General features: G+C 41.9%; 1 pseudogene; it reads left to right on the top strand.

Annotated features, from left to right (window-relative positions):
- The first annotated feature begins 664 nt into the window (after positions 1-664).
- LOC121079933 lies at positions 665-21,054 on the top strand (annotated as a pseudogene).
- The last annotated feature ends 589 nt before the right edge of the window (positions 21,055-21,643 follow it).

The raw sequence follows: 21,643 nt of genomic DNA, 5'->3' as shown, positions 1-21,643 counted from the left end.
ATGTCTGTGGCTGTCAGCACTATCACCTTGAAGGATGCAGATTACTTGTCTACTTTCAGGTTTTTACCGACATGACTACCAAATGCATTTAGTAATTCTTATTACCCTTTCAGTGTTTTGTTTAATGTATTACTCTTAGGCATTTCTTACAAACTTCACACCATCAAATAGGGAAGATAAATGGTGTCATCCCCATTGTACAGCTGGGATATCTGCAGTACACACATACCAAGCAATCTTCCCTGGGTCATACACTGAGTCGGTGGGAAAGTCAGCAATAGAATCCATAAGTCCTGCATCCAAGTTCTCTAAGTGCCTTGACTAGTCCAGATTCCCTCCTTAACACCCTTGTCAAATTATTTATAGGAGATGCATTCATATAGTCAGTAAGACATCAAAATATTCTAATTATATCTAGTCATGTCAAATGACAATTATGCCCTTAGTTCAGTTTGCCAGACAATGCTTTGCCAAAGAAGGTTTGCCAAAAATTTTTGACCGAAGAAAGAGTAGGCATCTGTAGCATCTGCAAATGAGATCGTATAAAATGTCCCTGCAGCAAGTCTGCCCTGTCTTCACGGAAAGCTTCAAGGTAAGTGTATGGGGTCTGCAGGCTTGCAGGAAGAGCTTTATATGCCACAACATTTCTTGTGCCTCTAGTGCTTGTTTCCAGGAGTGGACTCAATTTCTCAGCTCAAGTTTTAAATCTGCTTTCAAGACACCTGCACATTTTCACTCTGGAATTCTGTGCAGCAGCAAGTAGGGAATTGCCATTTGTGTTTTGCAGTACTGACCAGCTGCCAGGGTGCAAGCCACCAACCTGGTGTCACGAGAGGTAAGAATTTGATTTATTAATTCTTAGAGGGCAGAGAAAGATCTTTTTGGGTGGGATTTCTGTATGGCTGCATGAATGGTCACTGTTTCACCCTATATTCAAAACCAGGGTGATTACAGTATGCAGGTGGTGGGGTACCCACAGCTGGTGAGGTTTTCAAGTGGCTGTGTTTGAGTCTTCTGACAACTGATGTAAGACCAGAAAATTCCCATGGGAATATTCTTCACTTTACTTAACGGACCAAACAGGGAGTGAGGCGTGCTGGCTTCACATCATTGTTGTGGCAGCAATAGAACAGGACCAAGATGAACAAAGGAGGAAAAAGTGCAAAATTGTACACCCTACCTCAGAATGTATGAATTAATAAACTATCTGAGCATATAGAGATTCTAACCATCTTTGTAAAATGTCAAACGTTTCTTAGGTACCCATATTGTTAATCCAGACCCAAAAGAAAAGAGACTTTTTAACCATTGAACAGAGGGAATAAATTTCACTAATGTAGCTGGAGAATTTTGAAGTGCAGTTGGCTAACTTAGCTATCCACATGTTTAACAAAGCATCTAAAAAAGTACTCTTATTTTATTAAAGTTTTGAGAATTCACCTGTTCCTGGATTTTTTTTAGGAAGTATTTATTTGGGAGTTTCATACAGTCATGGCAATTCCAATTTCAGTGCTTGAATTTTGTATCATCAAGTCAAGACTTTGGGGATGAGATTATTTAGATATTGTACTTAAGAATGACAAATGTATAAATAAATCAAATTATACCAGAGTATTAAAATGTCACAAGACCTACCCTTAAAGAGAATCCAAGGTACAGGATATAAAATCTTTCCCAATCTCACAGAATCGACTTAAATAATCAGTGCCATATTACTTCTCCCCATTAGAGTCTTCTGCTGACGTGCTTTCAGTGAAGTGCAGATATGACTTCTCCAGATGCTGAGATGGCTGCCTTTGGGGAGGCAGCTCCCTACCTCCGAAAGTCAGAAAAGGAAAGAATTGAAGCTCAGAACAAACCTTTTGATGCCAAGTCATCCGTCTTTGTGGCCCATCCCAAGGAATCTTTTGTGAAGGGGACAATCCAGAGCAAAGAAGCAGGAAAGGTCACTGTCAAGACTGAAGGTGGAGAGGTGAGTGAAAAACAAGGCTGAAAGACACCATTTGATTCCCACTCTGGGCTATAAGCTGACATACACAGATCTTTCATTTCCTTGGCAGACTCTGACAGTGAAGGAAGATCAAATCTTCTCCATGAACCCTCCCAAGTATGATAAAATCGAGGACATGGCCATGATGACCCACCTCCACGAACCCGCTGTGCTGTACAACCTCAAAGAGCGTTATGCAGCCTGGATGATCTACGTAAGTACCAGCAGCTGTCTTCCTTTGGTAGCTGGAAGGCCTGCTGTGCCAGGCTGAGCAGAAGCCAACGTGCTGTCTCCCTTCCTTGCAGACCTACTCGGGTCTCTTCTGTGTCACCGTCAACCCCTACAAGTGGCTGCCGGTGTACAACCCGGAGGTGGTGTTGGCCTACCGAGGCAAAAAGCGCCAGGAGGCCCCTCCACACATCTTCTCCATCTCTGACAATGCCTATCAGTTCATGCTGACTGGTGAGTGACTTCAGCTCTCTTAGAGTGATTGTTCCATGAAGTTCTCTGAAGGGAGAATTCTCTTCAGCATGTGCCAGCAGTGTTCTCTTTCCACAAAGAAGGCTAAAGGTATCCTGTGCAAAGCATTACCAGCAGGTTGTGGGAGGTGATCTTTCCCCTCTACTCAGCACTGGTGAGGCCACGCCTGAAGTACTGTGGGCAGTTCTGGGCTCCCCACTACAAGAAAGACACAAACATACTGGAGAGAGTCCTTGAAGGGCCATGAATGTGATGAAGGGACTGGAGCACCTCTCATATATGAAAAGGCTGAGAGAGCTGGGACTCTTCAGCCTAAAGAAGAGAAAGCTCAAGGGGGGGAATCTAACCAATGTCTATAAATACCTGAAGAGAGAGTGCAAAATAGACAGAGTCAGCCTTTTTTTCAGTATTCCCTACTGACAGGACAGGAGAAGATGGCACAGACAAGAGGTAATGGCACAAATTGAAACACATTAGGTTCTCTCTGAAAGTTAAGAAACACTTCTCTGCTTCAGGTAACTGAACACTGGAAACAGTTTCATGGAGAGGTTGTGGAGTCTTCCTCCTTGGAGCTCTCTGGACATGATCTTGGGCAACCTGCTCTAGGTGGCCATGTTTGAACAGGCTGGTTGGTGATGAATCTTCCAACCTCAAGCATTCTGTGATTGTGTGATATTCCATCTCAGAAATATGATTTTTCAAAGCTTTCATGGTTCTGATCCATACTATTGAGAGTTGTACTATCTTCACAACATTGTTTCTCCTATTTGAAATGAAAGGCACCCCTGCACTCAGTGTGTGGTGCTTTTTTTGCCTTTGTTTTTTTGTTTGTTTGTTTATTTTTTTAAGTCAAGCTTCCAGCACACAGTTGAAAATAGCAAAGGAAGTATTGAAAGGAAAACTGAATCAGAGGAAAACATTTTTCTATCCTACCCCACTTTTTTATTATTATTTACATGGATTAAAAGCAATCCTGATCAGATCTGAATTTCCTGTCAGTTAATCTTTGTACTTGACACAAGTGATATTAAATTTTAATTCACTTAAAGTTACCTGACTACATTCCATCCTTTACTGTTGTTCATTATGTTCTGTATCTCTGCCTCTTTCACAGACCGTGAGAATCAGTCAATCTTGATCACGTATGTATGCCCTCTGCTTGGGTCCCTGTGGGGTACCATGTGCCCAGGAACCTGCTGCCTGACCTCATGCCCTCTGGTTCTCTGTTTTGACAGTGGAGAATCTGGTGCAGGGAAGACTGTGAACACAAAGCGTGTCATCCAGTACTTTGCAACAATTGCAGCTAGTGGGGAGAAGAAGAAGGAGGAGCAGTCTGGCAAAATGCAGGTAAATTGAATCAAAGTGATAAATTGAATTAAAAAATGAATTAAAATCACTTGAATAAATGCTTTTCTCTGCTCCTCATTTTTGAAAAGTATAACTAGGAATTATTATTGTCCTGTAGGGAACGCTTGAGGATCAAATCATCAGTGCCAACCCACTGCTGGAGGCATTTGGAAATGCCAAGACTGTGAGGAATGACAACTCCTCGCGTTTTGTAAGTTTTGCTTAACCAAATATTTTCTGAAAAATAATAAACAGGAGTTTATGGCGATCGTCCTTTCTTGTTGTTCAACCATGGGGTTTACAAGGGTGAGACTGAATTTCCTTATCACAACTTTAGCACTTACCCTGAAGTTAATTATTCAGAGTTCGAAAAAAAGTGATTCTATGAAATACATGTTATATAGGTGCTTTGTATTGGGGTACATATTAAAATAGCAGATCATGGGCTCTTTCTCCTGTACTGTGCAGTAATTTTAAACAATATTTTTTTACATTTACTCGTCTTTCTGTTCATTTTCTACAAGACAGACAAACAGGCAAAAGGAAGGAAGAAAGGGAGGAAGGAAGGGAGGGAGGGGGGGGAGGAAAGAAGGAAGTTTTCTACCTGAATAATATTTTGTGTTCATATGAAATTGAATTAATCTCAATTAAAACCACTTATTTGAAACCAAGACAGATTTAAGCAGCTGAACAAGTTAAATGGATATTTCCAGTATCTTTCAGATGGTTTCTATCTCTAGGCAGGATAGAATTAGCAAACTTTGGAATAAGATATAAATGGCCTAATGAAATCCACTCATTCTTTTCTATGGTTCAGCATACTTAAATATACATATGTGACCCTATTGTTATTTTCGTGGGCAAAAATTTAAAAGAAGACCTTATCTTAATGGTGGAAATATACCTAATTCTTAAGAAAATGTCTCTTAAGAAAATCTGTGCTCAGTAGAAGAAATGCAAAACTCACTGTTTCAGATATATTTCTATGACATAAATTTTAAGATAATTTTTATTCATTTAAAGGGTAAATTCATCAGAATTTCACTTTGGAGCCACAGGAAAACTAGCTTCTGCTGATATTGAAACATGTAAGACACCTTCCTGAACTGTTCACATCCATCCACCCCACTCATCTATTCATATCCATCTATCCTTTTTCATCCCACTGTTTATCTGCCATTTGCTTTTTTCTTCACACCTTCTCCCTACTTATTTTTGCTTTTTATTTTGTTCTTCTTGTTTCTAATTATATTTTCCTTCCAGATCTGCTGGAGAAGTCCAGAGTCACCTTCCAGCTCAAAGCAGAAAGAAGCTACCACATATTGTATCAGATCATGTCCAACAAGAAGCCAGAGCTGATTGGTAGGAAGAATGACCAAAGACTTGGAGAAGGTTGCTGAACATCAGCTCACACTATTACACACTTGACTAAACTAAGCCTGTGCATCCCCTTTTCTTACTTTCAGACATGCTTCTAATTACCACTAATCCATATGACTATCACTTTGTGAGTCAAGGTGAGATCACTGTTGCCAGCATTAATGACCAGGAGGAGTTGATGGCTACAGACGTAAGTAATATGTAAAATGAGTAACCTGTAAAATAAGTAACATGTAAAATTACTTACATAAGTAAAATGTTGTATCTATGGTAATGTCTCCCTGACAAAGCTTTATTTCATTGTTTCGGTTGTAGAGTGGCCATTGACATCCTGGGCTTTACTGCTGATGAAAGGTGGCCATTTACAAGCTGACAGGAGCTGTCATGCACTATGGCAACCTGAAGTTTAAGCAGAAACAAAGAGAAGAGCAGGCAGAGCCAGATGGCACAGAAGGTATTAGCAAAGTCTGTTGTTGACCTAGAAGCAATAGCAATAACTCTGCCTTTGAAAGATGGTAGAAGAGCAGTTGAAATGTGTAAAAAAAACCAAGTCTTTAGGTGGAGCTACTACCAAGTGGAGCTAGTATGAAACTGCCATCCAAAGCATACTCATTTTCAATGGCTACCTGATCTTTGTTTGAAGTATAAAATATTAAATATTAAATTTTAAAAACATAAAATATTAAATTATGACTATTAATTCTCTCCTGGACTATCATAGTTTTAGGATAGCACAACCCACTTGGTGTGCTCTTATTAGAGACCCACTGACAAGAAGATTTTCATAAAATATATTTACAGTTTCTTTTTTAAAGAAAACCGAGGCATTAAATTCACTGTGTATAAACCAGATATTAGTTAGATATTTTTCCCGGGAAAAATGGAACTCTCCTTTAATTTCTTTCTTCTATTTGAACATTCAAACCCATAAGTTATCACTGCATAGTGGAATTATTTGAGCATCGGTCTAAGTGAAACATAGGTAGACTAGGCTGGGGAAGAACTGACTTTCTGTTTCTCTGCTGATTACATAATCACTTGTATGTTGTATAATGCAGGTATGTTTAAAAAGACTGATCCCTGCCTTCTTCCAAAGAATGTTCGTAGATGGCCAGCTTCAGGACTGGATTTTGAGGCTTTGACCCTGAATGAATGAATATGTCTGCCTTTTTTTGATGACTATAACTAGCAGTCTCCAGAAAATGGCAACTCTAATTCTTGCCTGTAATTTCAGATGCATTCCCTTTCAAGCTTACATCTACTGTCAAAGAAATCTGCAGGGACCTTAAATGCATAAAGTATATGTTTTGGTTTACACTCAGGGAGTCATCTCGATAACGCTTTGGTGGGGTTTTTTTGTTTGTTTGTTTGGTTTGGTTTGGTTTGTTTTTTTGATATAGATATCAATTAGGCTCTGGATTGAACTGATAAACTGCAGCTTTCAGGGTGAATTTTAGTAAAGACTTTGTTTCTTGATACTTTGGGGAAGATTTTCAAAAAACACAAATACCATTTAGGTGTTCTGCTCTGAATGGCCTTTGAAACAAGCATGAATTTCTTTTAATGGACTGCCATACATTCCCTGAGACACAGTAAGCAGAATCTGATATGGCAGTTGTGCTCTGGAAGGATTTTATCACTCAAAATGCTGCATGTCTTGTTCAACTTGATTTTTTTGTCTCCTTCTCCTGCTACTTAGTTGCTGACAAGGCTGCTACCTGATGGGTCTGAACTCGCTGACCTGCTCAAAGCCCTCTGTTACCCCCGAGTCAAGGTTGGGAATGAATATGTGACCAAGGGGTCAAACTGTGCAGCAGGTAGCAAACAGTTGGTAACTGGGAACTTCTGGCTGGTGACATTTACTATCTTGCTCTTGTGTCATTTACTATCTTGCGCTCTCTCTCTTTTTTTTTTTTCCTGCTGCATTATTCTTGTTTTAGGTGAACAATTCAGTGGGTGCTCTGGCAAGGGCTGTCTATGAGAAGATGTTCTTATGGATGGTTGTTCGCATCAATCAACAGCTAGATACAAAGCAACCCAGACAGTACTTCATTGGTGTCCTGGACATCGCTGGCTTCGAGATATTTGATGTAAGGAGTACATGTCTGAGGGCCTGCTTTTGGAGAGTGAGATTACCAAGCACTATTATTGGAAGAGTTAGCATACTAATTGTTTGTAATTTTTTTTTTTGGGGGGGAGAGGAATCCTTTATTTTCTTTTGAAGAACAGAGCAAAATCCTCCGAAGCCTCATTAGTATAAGAACAGAATTATGTTGTTTGTATAGAAGTAGCAGTTACATTCTATATGCACTAAACATTTTAAGATTTATGTTAGAGTCTTATTAAAGATTTTTTTAAAAATTCTGCATACATATATGTGTATGTAAGTGTATATAGGGAGCTCCTGTATCTCCTTAGAACTAGGATCTCTTTTAGAATTAGGATTTGGAACTCCAGTGACAAATATATAATAGGTTAAAGATGAGTAAATATTTTAAAAGACCAACAAATGACTGGATAAACGTTGATCAGAGAGACTGAGTAATTAAAACTGAAGGCCAGGGCATACAGTCATATTTTAGGCTGAACAAAGAAATGATGAAGCAATTTATGAATTTTAGGAGATTCACTAGGAATATTTACTCTGGAAAATTTTCCATTCTCATTACATAGGTATTTCTTTGGAGAGCTGCATATAGGGCCTGCTATGATACAAACCCTAATAATGGAATTCTGTTTTAACTGGAGAGATGTAGAAAGGATTAAGAATGACTAAAAAATCATGCATCTTGACAACTGGCGTATTTTCTTTTTACACTGGGAAGTTCAACAGCCTGGAGCAGCTGTGCATCAACTTCACCAATGAGAAACTGCAGCAGTTCTTCAACCACCACATGTTCGTGCTGGAGCAGGAAGAGTACAAGAAGGAAGGAATTGAATGGGAATTCATTGATTTTGGGATGGACCTGGCTGCTTGCATTGAACTCATTGAAAAGGTAAAATTTCTAATTCAAAATGTCTTGCATTTCAAAAGCTCATCTTTAGAAATTAACTGTTTCTTAAAAAAAAAAAAAAGCTCTCTTTCATGTTTAATTCCATACATTCAATTTTAGTCACTGAATATCTCTTCACCTCTACAATTGGTTATTTTACCTTAGAGATATTACAAAGTCCACAAATAACTATGGAAGTCATCCCTCACATATCTTTGTATGAAAGATGTCTCTGCTTGCTCTATTGAAAGACATTATTTCAAAAATATAGAGCAATCCTAATGTAAAATAGTTATATTTTCTTAAGGTTCTTGAATGGTTTTATCTGGACAATACATTTTTTCTTGGTGGTTCATAGTAAAGTAAATAAAGGTCAATACAGTTTGTGTCTGTCCTTGTAGTACAAGAAAAAGAAAGGCATTTCTTGCAGTTCTGTGTAATTTAGGGAGCTGGTTAAAAGTATAAAAGTGAAGTAAATATGCAATAGATATACCTGTGAAAGACATTTTAAACACAGTCATTGTTTGTCTCCCTGATTTATTAATTTGACTTTTTACATATAAAAATAAAAAATAAAAATCCTAATCACTGGTGCCAAAGACTCAAGCAGGTGTAACCACAGTTCATTTAAGTTCACTTTTAGAAGCAAATTCTGTTCAGATCAAGGTGTTTCGCTTGTTCCTCAGCTTCCTGTCTTTATACTATACTGTCTTTAAGACCAGGTGTTGATCATATAGACATTCTCATTTCTGTATTGTAATATCTTCCAGCCCATGGGCATCTTCTCCATCCTGGAAGAGGATTGCATGTTCCCCAAGGCAACTGACACCTCTTTCAAGAACAAGCTCTATGACCAGCATCTGGGCAAGTCCAGCAATTTCCAGAAGCCCAAGCCTGCCAAGGCAAGGTTGAGGCCCACTTCTCCCTTGTGCATTATGCTGGCACAGTGGACTACAACATCACTGGCTGGCTTGAGAAGAACAAGGACCCCCTGAACGAAACTGTCATTGGGTTGTACCAGAAATCATCAGTGAAGACACGGGCCTTACTCTTTGCCACTATGGTGGAGCAGAAGCAGGTCAGTTTTCTAAAATTCTGATGTTTCCACGTTTATAATACGTGAAGATTAACCCCGCCAAAAGATAATAATAAAAGATGCATTTGTTTTTGAAGAGGCTAGTGGTGGTGGTGCTAGTGGTGGCAAGAAAGGTGGCAAGAAGAAGGGATCATCTTTCAGACTGTCTCAGCTCTTTTCGGTAAAGTATGAATTTCATGTCACTAGAGTGACATGGAACATAGTTTCATCTCTGAACTATCTGAACTTCCATTCTTCTCACAACATTGAGTTTTATGATGAAACAACAATAGCTATAAAAATGGGTAGAAATTATCCACTGCCTTTTCCTCTTATTTTTCTGTTCACACTTACTATATGTTTGAAGCACTTTTCAGTTTACCCCCTGAATTTCTTTCAACATGCCACTTAAGTTCTTTGTGAAGAACTTTTTTTAACACAAATTGTGAGGTAATAAAAATAATAATTAAGGCTTGTGGTTAAAATTTTGATATAGTAGCCTTTCATTTCTTCCAGATTAAGGTGCAGAATTTTAAACTTTCTTTTAATAAGAATAACTATGTATGCAGAAGGATTGATTAAATCTAAATTCTGGATTTTAAACTTGCTTACTTGCCAACTCCTAAGATTCATTATATCAGATTCATGATGGCTAGATACAGAGTGTGCAAAAGTAAAAAGTTTTAATCTAAACTTCTGCACATTAACCCACAGGAGAAACCTAAACAAACTGATGACCAACCTACGGAGTACTCACCCTCATTTTGTTCGTTGCATCATCCCAAATGAAACTAAAACACCTGGTAAGATGGTCCAGCAGAAAGAGATTTTCATCTGACACATCCATTCTGTACTGAAAACTGATTTGTGCAATAAATGCTTAGGTGCTATGGAACATGAACTGGTACTACACCAGCTGCGCTGTAATGGTGTGCTGGAAGGGATTAGGATTTGCAGAAAAGGATTCCCCAGCAGAGTCCTCTATGCAGACTTTAAACAGAGGTAAGAATACTTTACCTTTTAGCATGATTTTAAGTAATGTCAAAATTTGGGAAGATCAGCTTTATCTTCCTGTTTCGCTTTTCACAGGTACAAGGTGCTTAATGCCAGTGCCATCCCAGAGGGACAGTTCATTGATAGCAAAAAGGCTTCTGAGAAGCTTCTGGGGTCAATTGATGTGGATCACACCCAGTATAAATTTGGTCACACCAAGGTACAAACTCTTCCTGACTCAATCGCTATATGCCTGTGCTTTGTTCTACCTGGCAGTGATGCGTTGCAACATTCCCTTTCTCAAGGTGTTCTTCAAAGCTGGGCTGCTGGGGCTCCTGGAGGAGATGAGGGATGAGAAGCTGGCACAGCTCATCACTCGCACACAGGCCAGGTGCAGAGGCTTCCTGATGAGAGTGGAGTACCAGAGAATGGTGGAGAGGAGGTAGATATTGCTCATCTTCAGTTCAAGTCACTGTCCTGTGGGGGGAAGCGTCACCATTCATCACACTGAAAATAATCAATGTATAATTTAATTATGCTTCAGGGAGTCCATCTTCTGCATCCAGTACAACGTTCGTGCATTCATGAATGTCAAGCACTGGCCCTGGATGAAGCTGTTCTTCAAGATCAAGCCCTTGCTGAAGAGTGCAGAATCTGAGAAGGAGATGGCCAACATGAAGGAAGAGTTTGAGAAAACGAAGGAAGAGCTTGCAAAGTCTGAGGCAAAGAGAAAGGAGATGGAGGAGAAAATGGTGAAACTGGTGCAGGAGAAAAATGATCTGCAGCTCCAAGTGCAGGCTGTGAGCAACATTAATTAATTTATTTATACAGAGAAATTATTAAATTTGACCTAACCCTTCCTTCAGAGTACATAATACTCACACTGCACTCTAAACTACCTTAGTAAATATTACAAGCTGAATAAACATATAACTGAAGGTAAAATTCAGGCCACATTATTTCCACATTCAGTGTTACTGTTAAAAAGCAGAGGTCCAGCTTGACAATTAATTTCAAATCTTATTCTTTATGCCTACAAGTACACATCTCCATGTAAGTTCACGGCATAAAGCATCATTATTGTCTTTGCTATGTACCTAGTAGAGTAGGGGCAATCATTCCATTGACCAACTATTATGCCTTAATTCAGTTATCCATACGAAGAGCTTGCTGCCATTTAGTATGGCATATCTCCTGGGTTCCTGTAGCTACTGATCCGAGAAGACATAGATGACCAATACATCCCATGACACAACTGAAAGCATTATGTATTTGTCTCCAATGCCATCCGGTCTCAAAATCTTAGGCATCATTTAGACAACATCCTTGAGTTGAATGTCTATTCAGGGAAAGATGTATGATGTTTAGTGTCCACTGACTTTAACAGCTGTGTATCAACCTCTTGGAGTTCAGATAACTAACTCTTATGCAATCAGTCATTTACTGATGTTAATCTCAAACACATTCTCAGTGTTTACAGAGAAGGCTGCTTAGTGCACATTAGAAAATTTACCAGAAAATTGCAAATATTTTCTCAATGATGGATAAACAAAGTGAAAGTATTTACATTTCTCAGTACATCCACAGAAATTTGAAATTGACAGTCATAATAATTGGAAACTTATGGTGACTGATATATTACAATCACTTTCAAATAGGCAATGTAAATTAAACCTGATAACCTACTGACATACATGAAATACAGAAAGTAAAACACCATATCTGGTGTTGCAAAAGGTCTGAAAAAAATAAAGTAATTGAAAATTTCTAATTTATATTGTAAATGCACAATATCCATTTCCCAAAAAGTAATCCTAAGAGTCTTGCTAATCTATTCCTTGAATATTACATAACCTTTCTTCTGCATTAAAAGAAGAAATGTACAAACACAATTGTGTTTTCGCACCAGGAAGCTGATGCTTTAGCTGATGCTGAGGAAAGATGTGATCAGCTCATCAAAACTAAAATCCAGCTGGAAGCCAAAATTAAGGAGGTGACAGAAAGGGCCGAGGATGAGGAAGAAATTAATGCTGAGCTGACAGCCAAGAAGAGAAAACTGGAGGATGAATGTTCAGAGCTGAAGAAAGACATTGATGACCTGGAGTTAACATTGGCCAAGGTTGAGAAGGAAAAACATGCCACCGAAAACAAGGTATGAGGCAGAAGACGTCACTCACACTGTGCTATTATGGGAGTCTTGTACCTATTTGCTTTAATTACACTTGCTCCCTTCTCATCAAAGGTGAAAAATCTCACAGAGGAGATGGCATCTGGATGAGACCATTGCCAAGCTGACAAAAGAGAAGAAAGCCCTCCAAGAGGCCCACCAGCAGACACTGGACGACCTGCAGGCCGAAGAGGACAAAGTCAATACATGACCAAAGCTAAAACCAGCTGAGCAGCAAGTGGATGATGTAAGCACACGTGCCTCCAGCAAGACAGGAAAGGTATGGAGTTTACCTGCCTGGCATTATGGTGTTGGTTGTGTTTAGCTGGAAGGGTCCCTGGAGCAAGAGAAGAAACTGCGCAGGACCTTGAAGGGCTAAGAGGAAACTTGAGGAGACCTGAAGCTGTCCCAAGATACCATAATGGATTTGGAAAATGATAAGCAGCAGCTGGATTGAGGAAACTAAAAAAGTAAGTGTGGTTGTGAGACACCTGATTGCAGGTCAGTGCATTTATTAGGTACTTTTATTCAGGTGTTAACACTGTATGCTTTGTGCAAAAGGAAAGACTTTGAAATCAGCACAGATCCAGAGCAAAATTGAGGATGAGCAAGCCCTGGGCATGCAATTGCAGAAGAAGATCAAGGAGCTGCAGGCAAGTCTCTGGTCCTTGCCTTCTGCCCTTCAGAAGGACATCAGTACAAGGAGGGCATGGGTGTGAAGGGTCTCGCATTTTCCCCAGGCCCGTATCGAGGAACTGGAGGAGGAAATTGAGGCAGAGCGAACCTCTCGGGCAAAAGCAGAGAAGCACCGTGCTGACCTCTCCAGGGAGCTGGAGGAGATCAGCGAGCGCCTGGAAGAAGCAGGAGGGCTACAGCAGCTCAGATTGAGATGAACAAGAAGCGTGAGGCAGAATTTCAGAAGATGCGCCGTGACCTTGAAGAGGCCACGCTGCAGCACGAAGCCACAGCTGCCGCCCTGCGGAAGAAGCATGCAGACAGCACAGCTGAGCTTGGGGAGCAGATCGACAACCTGCAACGAGTCAAGCGAAGGGAGAGAAGGAGAAAGTGAGCTGAAGATGGAGATAGATGACTTGGCCAGTAACATGGAGTCTGTCTCCAAAGCCAAGGTACAGAACATATTGTAGACATCTGGAAAATAAATATTGTGTAATTATATCTTTTTCAAAATATGGCCAGGTTACAATATATTCTCCGTATAGGGACTGTATTTCTAATCTCAGGGCACCAATGAGCATGATATAGCTTGCACTTTTGGCTACAATTTTCTGTTGGGAATCCTGTTGTTTCAGAATGAGGAGGAGTCTACATATTTATCTTCTTCATACCTCGTCATCTCCACAGGCAAACCTGGAGAAAATTTGTCGTACTCTAGAAGACCAGCTGAGTGAGATAAAGACAAAGGAGGAGGAGCATCAGCGCATGATCAATGACCTCAGTGCTCAAAGAGCTCGTCTGCAGACAGAATCAGGTGAGAAAGCTCATCCTATTGTGGAATGGGAGAGCATACTAAAAAAGGTTTGGTTTTGGTCACAAGTGACAATTAAACTTTTCATTTCTGTATGCTTCCCTAGGTGATATTCACGCCAGGTGGAGGAGAAAGATTCTCAGATTTTCTCAGCTGTCTCGAAGCAAGCAGGCATTCACTCAGCAGATTGAGGAACTCAAAAGGCACTTAGAGGAAGAGATAAAGGTGATGTCTTTTCTTCAAGTTGGCCAATGAAAACGTACTTAACTCACACATTGACGTTATGGGGGAAAGGGACTACAATGGGAAAAGGGAGTAGTCTGCAAGCAGCTGGGAGAAGTATTACGATTGCTAGCTCTTGTTCTCATGGGCAACTTCAATTTACCAGATATCTGCTGGACATACACACGGCAGGGAGGAAACAGATTAGGAGGATTCTAGAGTGGTAGAAGATAACTTCCTGACACAGCTGGTGAGCAAGCCAACTAGGAACAGGGCCCTACTGAACCTGCACTTGGGGCACAACAACGCCATGCGATACTATGGGCTGAGGGGAGAGTGGCTGGAAAGCTGCCTGGCGGAAAGGGACCTTGCAGTATTGGTTGATAGCCGGCTGAATATGAGCCAGCAGTGTGCTCAGGTGGCCAAGAAGGCCAAGAGCATCTTGGCTTGTATCAGAAATACAGTGGCCAGCAGGACAAGGGAAGTGATTGACCCTCTGAACTTGGCTTTGATGAGTCCACACCTCGAATACTGTCTTCAGTTTTGGGCCCCTCACTGTAAGAAAGACACTGAGGTGCTGGAGCACATGCAAAGAAGGGCAACAAAGCTGGTGAAGGATCTAGAGAACAAGTTTTATGAGGAGCAGCTGAGGGAACTGGGGTTGTTTAGCCTGGAGAAAAGGACGCTCAGGGGAGACCTGATCGCACTCCTATAGGAACCTAAGGAGGCTATAGCGAGGTGGGGATGGGGCTCTTCTCCCAAGCACCAAGTGATAAGACAAGAGCAAATGACCTCAAGTTGTGTCAGGGGAGGTTTAAGTTGGATATTAGGAGAAATTTCTTCACTGAAAAGTTTGTGAAGCATTGGAACAGGCTGCCCAGGGAAGCAATTGAGTCACCATCCCTGGAGGTCTTCAAGAAGCATGTAGATGTGGAGCTTAGTGACATGGTTCCTTGGTGGACTCAGCAGTGCTAGGTTAAAGGTTGGAATGGATGATCTTAGAGGTCTTTTCCAACCTAAATGATTCCATGTTTCTGTGAATACGATTAACGGATTTTGTCCTCCAGCCTTCACTGCAAATATCTCGACCTTTCCAGTGGTTGCATTTGAAGTGTTAAATTCATTCATTCTAAGAGATTCTCCAGGATATTACTATTCCTTTTCCCACTACTATTTTTCCTCCAGGCCAAGAATGCCTTGGCCCACGCCTTGCAGTCTGCTCGCCACGACTGTGACTTGCTCCGGGAACAATATGAGGAAGAGCAGGAAGCCAAGGGAGAGCTGCAGCGTGCCTTGTCCAAAGCCAACAGTGAAGTGGCCCAGTGGAGAACCAAATATGAGACGGACGCTATTCAGCGCACGGAGGAGCTGGAGGAGGCCAAGTATGTGGGCAAGCTGGGAAAGATTAAAAAGAAAAGTCTAATGCGGTAAATATGAACAGACAAATGCGATTTTGTCATAAAAAAAGAAGGCTGTGCTTTAGAGCAGTGCAATGGGCTGAGGTAAACTATACCCTATGAAAGAAATATTTGACAGATGTAAAGCAAAATATTTCCCTGGCCCAGAGTATGGTACAAACACCTTGACGATTGTAGGCACAAAGGGCACAACTGTTGAAGCATGGGAAACAGAATTGGGAAGACAATGGATGATTTGGAGATTGCTTCCAATGTCTGTGCTGTGCATCCATATACTGTGAAGAGGGAAAATGTGCTCTTGTAAAAAGCCCATCAGCCATAGACCTTTTGCTCTGAAGCCATCAGCTGTGCTTTCCCCTTTCCAGGAAGAAGCTGGCACAGCGCCTGCAGGATGCAGAGGAACACGTTGAAGCCGTCAACGCCAAATGTGCTTCCCTGGAAAAGACAAAGCAGAGGCTGCAGAACGAGGTGGAAGACCTGATGATTGACGTGGAGCGATCAAATGCTGCCTGCGCAGCTCTGGACAAGAAGCAGAAGAACTTTGACAAGGTATTCTGGCCCCTGGCCCTGTGCTTCCTGGGTAGAGCATGCCCTCACAATTGCCACATCCATACTCACACCCTGTTGCTCCTCAGATCCTGGCAGAGTGGAAGCAGAAGTACGAGGAAACACAGGCTGAGCTGGAAGCTTCCCAGAAGGAGTCTCGCTCTCTCAGCACGGAACTGTTTAAGATGAAGAATGCCTATGAGGAGTCCCTGGACCACCTGGAAACGCTGAAGCGTGAGAACAAGAACTTGCAACGTAAGTCCCTGGCTTTCTGCTGCTGGCCGGGCTTTCCCACAAGCCAGCCTGTCCTCCACTCCACAAAGGTTCTTGCCCACAAGTCTGCAAGGGTACCTGTCATGTTGGTGTCGCTGGTATGGTCTTTTCCTTCCTTTATGCCCTATGTCTGACCATGCCTTTTTTCACCCTTCCTTACAGAGGAGATTTCTGACCTCACGGAGCAGATTGCAGAGGGAGGAAAGGCGGTCCACGAGCTGGAGAAAGTCAAGAAGCAGATTGAGCAGGAGAAATCTGAAATCCAGGCTGCCTTGGAGGAAGCTGAGGTACATGCCCATAAACATTAATTTCCAGAGTGGAGTACTTTGGAACAGCGTGAATGATAAAAGCTTGGGACTTTCAAACAAATGTCATTTCTTTGTTTCTACTGGGTCTGGAGGTCTAGCCTCAGTATGTACATCATCCACAGTAAAGTAGTCCCTTTCCTTTTCTTTTATAAGACATAATTTGGAAGATAACTGTAGGAAGAAGCATTTTAAAAGGATTTTAAAATCCTGTTTCTTTGTTATTCAGGCCTCTCTAGAACATGAAGAGGGGAAAATCCTGCGCCTCCAGCTGGAGCTCAACCAGGTCAAGTCTGAGATTGACAGGAAGATAGCAGAGAAAGATGAGGAAATCGACCAGCTGAAGAGAAATCACCTCAGAATTGTGGAGTCCATGCAAAGCACCCTGGATGCTGAGATCAGGAGCAGGAATGAAGCCCTACGGCTGAAGAAGAAGATGGAGGGAGACCTGAATGAAATGGAGATCCAGCTGAGCCATGCCAACCGCCAGGCTGCAGAGGCACAAAAGAACCTGAGAAACACACAGGGAGTGCTCAAGGTATGGCAAAACCAAACGTGCTCACCTCTTTCTGACATTGCTAAAAAATATCTGGTACAGTATTAGTTCTACACCTATGTGAAAATAGGTAGGTAGGCAGTGATGAAGCTCCAAGAAGAAGTCTGAAGGAAATCAAAAGAGACTTCAGGGTCTTAGGAAAACTTGTTAAGGAGGTTAAAGATCAGGAGCACAGGTGGTATTTTCCTCTATCCCTCCAGAGGCAGGGAATAATGAGGCAAAGAACAGGAACAGCCAGCAAATCAATACCTGGGCTCCAAGCTTTTGGAAAAGGACCTTTGGTCAGGATTTAGCAGGGCTCATTGATAGGGCTTTAAACTAGATTTGAAGGGGTAAAGGGACAAAACCAGGCTTGACAGACAAGCCTGGGGGTGGTATGACAGTGGTTATGAGACATTGTGGTGGCAAGCTCCAGCACGCTACTAGCCCAGCTGATAGTCAAGTCACAGCAAAGACACAAGGAGTTCTCAAAGTATGTAAAGTTAATTATGTGAATGCAGCTATCTTGCGTGACATTATTATGGAATCATAGAATGGGTTGGAAGGAACCTTAAAGATCAACTAGTTCCAACCTCCCTGCCATAGTCAGGTATGCCACCCACTAGATCATGTCTCCCAGGGCCTCATCCAACCTTGTCTTGAACACCCCCAGGGATGGGGCATCCACAACTTCTATGGACAACCTATTCCAATACCTCACCACTCTCTGAGTGAAGAATTTCTTCCTAACATCTAATCTAAATCTCCCCTCTTTTAGTTTAAAAACATTCCGCTTTGTTCTGTCATTATCTGACTAAGCAAAAGTTCTGTCCATCTTTTTTATAAGCCTCCTTTAAGTATTGAAAAGCTTCTATAAAGTCTCCCTAAAGCCTTCTCTTCTTTAGGTTGAACAGCCCCAACTCTCAACCTTACTTCATATGAGATTATGTTGACATAATAGTTATATATCTAAATTATTATAGAATGGCGGTAATTGCCATTGTCCAACAGTGCTGTGCCACCTTATTTTTCTTTTCTCTCATACAGGATACCCAGATACACTTGGATGATGCTCTCAGAACACAGGAGGACCTGAAGGAGCAGGTGGCCATGGTGGAGCGCAGAGCAAACCTCTTGCAGGCTGAGATTGAGGAGCTGCGGGCAGCCCTGGAGCAGACGGAGCGGTCAAGGAAAGTGGCTGAGCAGGAATTGATGGATGCAAGTGAGAGAGTTCAGCTCCTCCACACTCAGGTTAGATTCTTGGATGAAAATACCATAAATAGGCATTGATGGAAAATACTGTGTAAATACTGCGTAAAGAGATACATTAGTTGTCCTAAGCTGTTCTTTAGTGTTAAGTAGATATTCTGTAGGAAAAAGAATTGGAATTCTTTTTTCTCATAACAAGAGGTGCCTTGATCATCATTTTCACTGTCTCATTAAGACTGTCCCATTTCAAAATCTTATGATCCATCATTTGTTTTTCTTTCCTGATTTTTCATGGGTAAGTTCTTAAATCGTAAACCCTTCTATTAAGGGATTATATCTTAGCCTAAATCACAGTTATTACCCTTATACAAAGAATGGGATTATAGCTAAGCGAGTAGGATTGCCTTAGAATTCAGGAGTGCTTCTCTCTGTTGTCTAGCTGTATATGACCTGATAACATTTGAAGGAAGGTGCTAATATTAGCTACAGAGATTATAACTTAAAATTTAAATAGTATAGTTCTTAAACTAAGTGTTCTGTTTTGCAATGAACTGGAGAAAACATTTTCCTTCTTTGACAGAACACGAGCCTGATCAACACCAAGAAGAAGCTGGAAACAGACATCACCCAAATTCAGAGTGAGATGGAGGATGCCATCCAGGAAGCCCGCAATGCTGAAGAGAAGGCCAAGAAGGCCATCACAGATGTGAGCTGGGGGCTCCTTTCACTGCTGATGGTGGGTGCATTCTCCCCCAAAACGTCTCCAGTCAAAAAATGCCTTTGATTGTTTTGCTTTTCTAGGCATCCATGATGGCAGAAGAGCTGAAGAAGGAGCAGGACACCAGTGCTCACCTGGAAAGAATGAAGAAGAACCTGGACCAGACAGTGAAGGACCTGCAGCTTCGTCTGGATGAGGCTGAGCAGCTGGCCCTGAAGGGAGGCAAGAAGCAAATCCAGAAGCTGGAGGCCAGGGTGCGTGGGGCTGGTATTTGTGCACAAGTGAGCATGTCCCTAGGAGATGTACCGGAGAAGCTCCAAAGATGGGCTTCTCATTGCAGGTGCGGGAGCTGGAAGGGGAGGTTGATGCTGAGCAGAAGCGCAGCGCTGAAGCTGTGAAGGGTGTGCGCAAGTACGAGAGGAGGGTGAAGGAGCTGACCTACCAGGTAAGGTAGAAGGCTCTTTATGCTGCCACAGCCTCCACACAGCACATCGCCCCCAACGGAAATTAACTTCATGTGTTGGCAAAACCAACTCTCTCTCTTTCCTGCTTACCAACCACTCTAGTCTGAGGAAGACCGGAAGAACATTCTCAGGCTTCAGGATCTGGTGGACAAGCTGCAGATGAAGGTGAAATCCTACAAGAGGCAAGCTGAGGAGGCTGTAAGTACTGCTTGGAAAATGGGCAAGAGTTACTTTCTGTGGGTGTCACACAAGTGCTCAGGACATTAATAATTTTGAAAATACCATTGGTCAGTGATTGAGGGTTTCGGGATCTTTGTCATCTAGATAAACCACCCTGATACCTAAGCATAAATGAGCAAGTACACAGATGCAAAGATCAAGTGATGAAACAGCTCCTCAAAAGCAACAGTGTACTGGTGCAGTTTGTCACAGTGAGGTCCTGAATAAGGGAGGATGAGGAGCTCTTTGAGAGGGTTCTGGGTCAGCAGTGGTAGGTAGGAGACAGGAGGTCTATGCTTTCTGCGGGCAATCACCACAGCCCCTCAAGGCCCAGGCGCATGAGGAGTGAAGCCCCTGCCCCAGGCTCCTCACCACCAACTCCCTCTCCCCACACAGGAGGAGCTGTCCAATGTCAACCTCTCCAAATTCCGCAAGATCCAGCACGAGCTGGAAGAAGCCGAGGAGCGGGCCGACATTGCAGAGTCGCAGGTCAACAAGCTCCGAGCAAAGAGCCGGGAGTTTCATGGCAAGAAGATAGAAGAGGAAGAGTGAGGATATCACGTGGCAGCAAAGTGGCCTGAGGGATGCACAAAATGTGAACCCTCTGTCACAGGGATTGTCATTATATAAGGAAGCCTTTTATAAATAATCGTTGCAACCATCTCAGTGTCTAGAGAATAAACACTACATGTTCCTTTGCATACACAGCAGAAGCAGTGGTTTTGTTTGTTATAATTCAATACATAAGTTACATAAGTTTGGAGCATTTTCAAATGAATCATTTTATTTCATTTTTATACTTGGACACCAATAGAGCTTTCTTAATCCCATCCCCAGTGTTTCTCCACTGTATTCTTTTATATTACTGAGTTGGGATTAACACTAATTCACTTTCCACACTGGCAACAGAAGAGGATTAGGAGAGAGGCAGGAGTACCTTATCTGTCCTCGCACAGCAAAAATGTTTCTGCATTGAGGACCTCTCTCCAAATGGGTGCAGTATACAGGCTGTCTGTGCTGGTCCATTCTCACTTTGGCAACCTGGATTTAGAGCCAAGCCCAAAGGCCATCTGTGTGGCTCTGAGTCCTCATGAAGGAATTTATGCAAGGACTGAGGTGCTGCTTTTTCAGAATGAGGCTGATGAAGACCACGCACTCTAAAGAGTGGCCTTTTGTTAACAAGCAAAGTCAAATATAGCAGGCAGGATCTATTAAACAGATTATTTTTTTGGAGTGACATTTTTAACAACTAGTTCTAAAACAGAATAAATTATGTCTTTGGATAAGATGACATTGCTGTTCCTTACTTTCTCTATTAGACAGACGAGACAGTCACAGAATCATAGAATGGGCGGGGTTGGAAGGGACCTCTGAGGATCGCCTAGTCCAACCTCCCTCCCAAGCAGAATCACCTAGAACACATTGCACAGGATGGTATCCAGGTGGGTTTTGAATATCTCCAGAAAAGGAGACTGCACATCCTCTGCACAACCTGTTGTAGTGCTCTGTCACCCTCCCTGTAAAGAAGTGTCCCCTCTTATTGAACTGGAACCTCCTGTGCTTCAGTTTGTGCCCGTTGCCTCTCGTCGAGTCACTGGGCACAACTGAAAAGAGGTCAGCTCCATCCTCTCGACAGCCTCCCCTCAGATATTTATACACATCGATGAGGTCAATATTAAGACAGACTATGAGGACAATATTAAGACAGACTGCTCTTATTGTAAATTAAATGGGAACAGATTGGTAGAAGTAAATGAGAAAAAGAGGACACACTAGGGGATAAAATCCTAGGCAACATAACACATACAGCCGAGAAAACAACC

Source organism: Cygnus olor, chromosome 18, assembly GCF_009769625.2.
Source record: "Cygnus olor isolate bCygOlo1 chromosome 18, bCygOlo1.pri.v2, whole genome shotgun sequence".
Classification (NCBI taxonomy): domain Eukaryota; kingdom Metazoa; phylum Chordata; class Aves; order Anseriformes; family Anatidae; genus Cygnus; species Cygnus olor.
The sequence above is the reverse complement of the archived record's forward strand: the minus strand, read 5'-3'. Positions and strand labels throughout refer to the sequence as shown.